General features: G+C 44.2%; 1 long non-coding RNA gene across 1 annotated transcript in view; it reads right to left on the bottom strand.

Moving 5' to 3' along the window:
* The window catches only part of LOC117944318, a 16,751-nt gene that overhangs the window by 243 nt on the left and 10,063 nt on the right, over nt 1-6,445 (bottom strand). Inside the window, exon 2 of the long non-coding RNA XR_004656547.1 lies at nt 5,430-5,528. This is a non-coding gene — a long non-coding RNA (uncharacterized LOC117944318). The remainder of the gene's footprint in view (nt 1-5,429; nt 5,529-6,445) is intronic.

Raw genomic sequence — 6,445 nt, 5'->3', positions numbered from 1 at the left:
GGACCACCAAGGTCTATATAAAAGAGACTTCAGATACAGTATTAGGGACCACCAAGGTCTATATAAAAGAGACTTCAGTTACAGTATTAGGGACTACCAAGGTCTATATAAAAGAGACTTCAGATACAGTATTAGGGGACCACTAAGGTCTATATAAAAGAGACTTCAGATACAGTATTAGGGGACCACTAAGGTCTATATAAAAGAGACTTCAGATACAGTATTAGGGGACCACCAAGGGGTATATAAAAGAGACTTCAGATACAGTATTAGGGGACCACTAAGGTCTATATAAAAGAGACTTCAGATACAGTATTAGGGGACCACCAAGGTCTATATTAAAGCATCCAAAAAGCACAATTCAAAAAAATACTTATAGCCCACTACCTTAGTACTTTCCATGTGTTTGTCATTATTGTGATAGTGATCTAATTTTTGTCTGTGTTATAAAGTCTCATGCATGTCCATGGCCCTAATGGTATTCACTTCTTTCAGTAAATAATTGAACGTGGATGAGGGAAGTGTTTCACCCACTGTCCCAATGTGAACAGCAGATGGCGACACAGACTAGCTGAGATGCAACAGCTTCATTTTCATGAGTCGAGAAGGCAGCGTCCTCCTGCTACCGTGGCCTGGCCTGATATGAACATTTTAGACACTTAGATCCATACGCTGCTGCCTTGCAGCAGATGTTTGTTTCATTAACTCACAGTGGGGACAATGGGCTGTCAGCAAAAGCAACAGCCAGAAAGTTTGACATTTGAAATGAAGAAAATTACACCACGATCTACAATTAAAAAAAAATAGGATAATCACCGAAACCCCCCCAAAAGTCAATTTATTAAACTTCAAACAGTAACCAGCCACTGGAAGTGATACACAACTAAGGGTCTTAACACAAAAATAGCTGGGTGCTTTTATTTTTAGACATTGGCCTCTTGAGAAATTCACAATGGCCCAGAGCTAACCCCTAGGTGCTGTGGTGGCAGCTCTGTGCCGTGCATTTAAAACTGGGAGAGGGGGGGTTGGTGGAAGGGAAAGGGAACAACAGAGCAAGGGAAAAGAAGTTTGTCAGAGTTCATTAAGTATCAAGGGAACATCGCTAGAACTGGCAGTGGAAGCCTCGCCGGGGCCCTAGTGCCATTAATCACGACTGACAAGAAACCAGGGGCCGTGGGAGGGGGGTAGGGGGGGAGGGCGGGGAGGGAGGGCAGCTCTGCCAGAGACTCTGGGAGTGATTATAGAACAGGGTCCAAGCAGTCCGGGCCAAGGGGGTGTTGAAGGTAAAACACACCACTGCCAAGGCTGTAGAGTTCATGTACCTTCATGCAGATCACAGTCACATAATCACAGACATGGAGCTCCAGGCTTTTAAAAAACACTACGTGACAGACAGGGTAATTGCAGATAGAGTGGAATATTTGGGTTTTGAGAAGAGACGTAGATGGTGTAGCTTTCCTGTTGCGCATTTCACCTTCTCTTTTCTTCATTTATAGGAGCTGAGCCTCTGGCTTAATAGCATGCAGCAGGAGACAGAGAGAGTGGAAGTGCGGCTGTAACAGAGTAACAGAGGTAACAGAGTGTCGCCCATATATCTCTGTCGGGCTGCCTTATATTCCCTCCGCACCCCGTGGAAATCTCGTGGTACAGCTCGCCGCACTGCTGCCACCCTGGAAGAAGAAATAAATGGGAGAGAGAAAGAGAGGGGAGAAAAGAAAGAGGAGAGCTTGTGACTCGTGAAGATGGAGGCCTCTGTTAAGTGCTGTGCTTGAAAGCCCGTCCGGCCTCATTAGCTGTCAGTTGTAACAATACTGAGCTGGCAGCGAAGACTGCTCCCAGTCTCGGTGCCATAAATCACAGGCTGACAGGGCCCTGACAGGGCTGGGAACCAACACACATGCAAGACCCGCTTGCTTTCTTTCTCTCTGCTGTTCCCTTTTCTTTCTCTTTTCTGCCTCTTTTTCCCCACAGTTCATGCTTTATTCTCTCTCTCCATCTCTCTCTCTCTCTCTCTCTCTCTCCCTGTCCTCTTTTCTGTCTCTCTCTTGCACACACTTACAGCACATTGTAGCGTGTCAGCAGACTGTCCAGAACACACATGCTCACACACCAACACACACTTGCCTTTTGCAGCACGTCCCTTTGGCGTTCCATAAACAAATGACGGATTTGGAGACGTCTGTGATTTTTTTTGATGGATGATATGTTTTCACCGGGTCTGTGTGCATGTGCACTTGCATATGTGTTGTTTGCTATTCCTCCTTATTGTCGGTCTCTCTAACGTTTTCCCAAGCGTACGTGGCTGTAGCAGGGATGTTTAGGAGAGATGGATACATATCAATGTGTAACAATCAAATCAGCAGTTATGTCTTACCAGTAGGTCTGACGCTGCCTGTCTTTTAATCCTTGGTTGCAATCAAGGAATTGAAATGCATGTGTAAATATTGTTTTCCTCCTGCCTATCTTTGGATCCTTTGTCCTGAACAGTTGTATGACAGAAGAGAAAGGAACTAAGTAGTTTTGTGTTACGAAAGCAAAATAAACGTATTTCCCAAAATGCTGAAGTCCAAGGTGTGGACAGTAATCAAGTGTAATACCAACTTTAAAACTTGAAGTCAGAACATAAAAAAGGTCTCTTTAAACACAAGTCAGTCATCAAAAAGCTGAACTCCACTTCAGGTCAGAGGAGGACACAGTTTGCTGATGTCACATGATGCTGCTACTGACATGCAAAGGCTCCCAGAGCAGCTTTACATGAGTGTATTTGCATGTGGAGGATGTTATGGTCTGCTTGTCTCCATGAGGCCGAGAAGGAGCTGTGCAGCCCGTCCATGTGCCGGCATCCATTATGGTGACGCGTGATGATGTGTCTGACACGGCTGGAGGGGAAGGAAGTTGAAGAAAGCAGGGCGCTGGGTCGTTAATCATTGGTTGGTGACACATGAACACACACACACACACAAACACACACACGCACACACACACACGCACACACACATGGCACAGGCGTAGCTATGTTGCTTGCTGCTGAGCTTGCAGCTGGAATAAACCCAACTCAACATGTATACACAAAGTACGTGGATATATACAGTGTGTGTGTGTGTGTGTGTGTTTGTACATTTGCATGCACAGAGAATGAGCTCACAGCTGGACTACATGCCAGATTTGGATGGACTCTCCTTCCCAGCTCCCACACTCCTCCATTCCAGAGCTGCATACTCGTACCCCCGTGTAACCCTAACCCAACAGGACTCAGCTGGACCTCACAGACTTGGGGTGAGCTCAGGTTGAGTTTGGCCTTCTACTGCTCCACCTTTATTTTTTGGGGATCTTCTGGGCTTTATTCGATAGGATAGCTGAAGGCAAGAAAGGGAGGGGGATGACATACAACAAAGGGCTGCAAGTCAGTCTCAAACCCGGGCCACTAGGTTAAGGACTAAGCCTCTGTATATGAGGCACACGCTCAACCAAGTGAGCTACTAACCAGGGGCGGGGCTACAGCCCCTGGCTGAAGCTTGGTTCTGGTTCTCAGTAGTGGAATGGAACTAAGCACATTTACTCAAGTACTGTACTTAAGCACAAATTTGAGGTACTTGTACTTTACCTGAGTCTTTTCTTTTCAGGACACTTTCTACTTCTACTCCTCTACATTTCAGAAAGAAATATTTTGCACTTTTCACTTCACTGTATTTATTTAGCTTTAGTTACTTTACAAATATAGATTTTTACACACAACAACATGACGGCCTCGGTCCAGCTGACATGATTTGATGATTGAACACTTAGTTGATTGACAGAACTGTTTGGATTGTTTCCAGTCCCTAAAATATGAGGATTTTGCTGGATTGAGTACTTTTACTTTTAATACTTTAAGAACATTTTCCTGATACTTTATTACTTACATATTTTAATTTAACTAACATTTTCAATGCAGGACTTTTGTAACAGAGTATTTGTAAAGTTACAACCAGCAGCAAGTTAGCTTTGCTTAGCCAAGCAAATGGTTGAATTAACAGTTGATGACTTGCTCTTTAGCTGCTAAATGCTCCATTATGTTCTGAGCACGAGGAGTTTTACAGCTTTGGGGGCTGAAAGCAGCTGGCTGCCATGATACCGAGAGCTGTGACAGTGAACCCAAAAACAGTTAAGTTGTGGGGCCATGATACTCTGTGACAATCCTCTGTGGGTTTTTTGACCTGTTTTGCATTATAAGTCATCATTTGATTTGTTGTATTATTTTAAAAAGACACAGATTATGGCAACTTGAAAGTAAATGGAGAAATCCATCCAGTCTGTTGCACCCTGCTGCTCCAGTAGCCCAGTGCCAATGTCAGGACACCAATAGGTCATGACTTAACTCTAACGGTTTGGACGCCCACTCTCATTCACCTCTCTCCCCTGATCTTCTTTTCTCAGCATCATCTGTTACCATGACTGTTTGAGAGTTTAGGATGTCCTGCTCTTCACGGTGCTGCCGAGTCCCAGAGGAGGTACCGGCACCAAGTTACGCAGCTGGCCTCTCTCTGTGCCGGCCGCAACATTAATCTCCCCCTGGTAGCAGAAATTTCCCTTTTAAACGTCTTCCTCATGGGCGTCCGCCTGCTAGGCTTCATGGTGAAATTTATTAGAGGAGGTGTGTGTGTGTGTGTGTGTGTGTGATTATACGTATGCATGCCTGTGTGTGCGTGTGTGTGTGGGTGGACAGGGTAATTGGTACTGCGACTGTGCCGGGGGGGTGCTCGGGCCAAACCATGCTGCAGTGTACGTACAGTGTGGTGCGGCGCTGAGCTGTGGGGGTGTGGGAAAGCGATCAGTGTGGACTTCAGAGGGAGCGGAGGAAGAACAAGGAAATTGCAGACAGAGAGGCCTAATGGTCGTGCGGAGAGAAGAGGTTGTAGGGCCAACAGCTGCGAGCCATCCATCTGGACCAGCCTGCTGAGCTGGACCGGGCCGCTCCGCGCTGACGTATTGGCCTTCTGGGCACCAGTGCTCTGGGACCTTCCCTCAGCGTGGTAGACGTATTTGCAATAAATTCATGGAGTTTGTTTTAAAAAAAATCCTTTTAAAGGGGCCAATTTGTTCAGATGCAATAAGATGAAACTTCAGTTAAGGCTGCAGAGACTCTGGGTTGTTGTAAAAAACACATGCAATTTATACAACGTTTTATTTTAAATGAAACTACCCGACAAGATAACGGCCCACAGGTCCAGCTGAAGACACAACGGTTTGGATTGTTTCCAGTCTCTAAAATATGAGGATTTTGCTACATTGAGTACTTTTAATTTTAATACTTTGATTGAATTTTCCTGATGATCCTTGATTACTTACATTTACTTAACTAACATTTTCCATCCAGTACTTTAATTTAGTTTTTTTTAACATTGTGATATTAGTATTTTACTTAAGTAAGGGATATGAATACTGAATACTTCTACCCCCACTGTCTCTATGGTAAACATAAAGCTACAACCAGCAGCAAGTTAGCTAGGCTTAGCATAAAGACTGGAAACGGGGGGAAACAGCTGGCACTGGTCCACTAAAAGTTTCTGACAAAATTATAGAATGATCCTTTCTTAGAACCTCGCTGAGACCTTTCTGTTTTACCAGAAACAGCTCTGAGGTCGCTAGCGCTAATCCCACCAGACGCTATTTAAATACTTTTCATGGTTTTATTTTGCTTCTGTCAAACAGGAATAAAGTTTATTTCTCGATGCTAAAATGCTAAAAGGTTTATTTACAGGGAGTCTGGTGGGTTTAGCAAACGCAATGTTGCAGATTTCTTTATTTTTAAAAAAAGGATCTTAATCTTTAGCAGAAAGGTCGACCTCCTCAGAAATCCTTTCTATAATGTTGTCAGACACTTTGAATATTAAACTGAGTCTGTCAGCGGCAAAACCAGCACTTTTATGAAGGTAAATAAAAGCTGGACAATTGCCCTATTAACTTAAATATGTAGGATTTTTGTTAATATTTTCATTTCTGACAAAAAACGACAATATCAAGAACAACAAAAAACTAACTCTATACTAACTCTATCAATAAACTAGTAACTCTAAAGACCCCGAAGGGTCTCGGAGCCCCTGTTGGAGATCTCTGCTTTAAGACAGCACGCTCATTTCCTAACATGTCATGACAGCGTGCTGTTTATGAAATCTAACGGACTACGTAGAGGTGCTGTTAGGTAATGTTATCTACAACACATCTCTTACAGTTGAGCAATGAGAGAAACATTCTCGTTCTGTTCCAATCTCATCTGAGAGAAAGGGATATTGGCGAGTGGCAGACGAGAGCGTAAGCACCGCTGTTTGATTCATTTTGGAAATAACATCGATCCTGTTGTTGATTTCCCACCATGGAGCCATAAAATAGAAGAAAAAAGACGAGCTTAGGCTAACCCTCTGTGTAGCTGAGCTGTCAGAGCAGTGGGGGGGGGGGGGGGGGGGGG

This window comes from Etheostoma cragini, chromosome 5 (assembly GCF_013103735.1).
Source record: "Etheostoma cragini isolate CJK2018 chromosome 5, CSU_Ecrag_1.0, whole genome shotgun sequence".
NCBI classification, from domain to species: domain Eukaryota; kingdom Metazoa; phylum Chordata; class Actinopteri; order Perciformes; family Percidae; genus Etheostoma; species Etheostoma cragini.
This window is presented reverse-complemented; position numbering and strand designations above follow the sequence as displayed.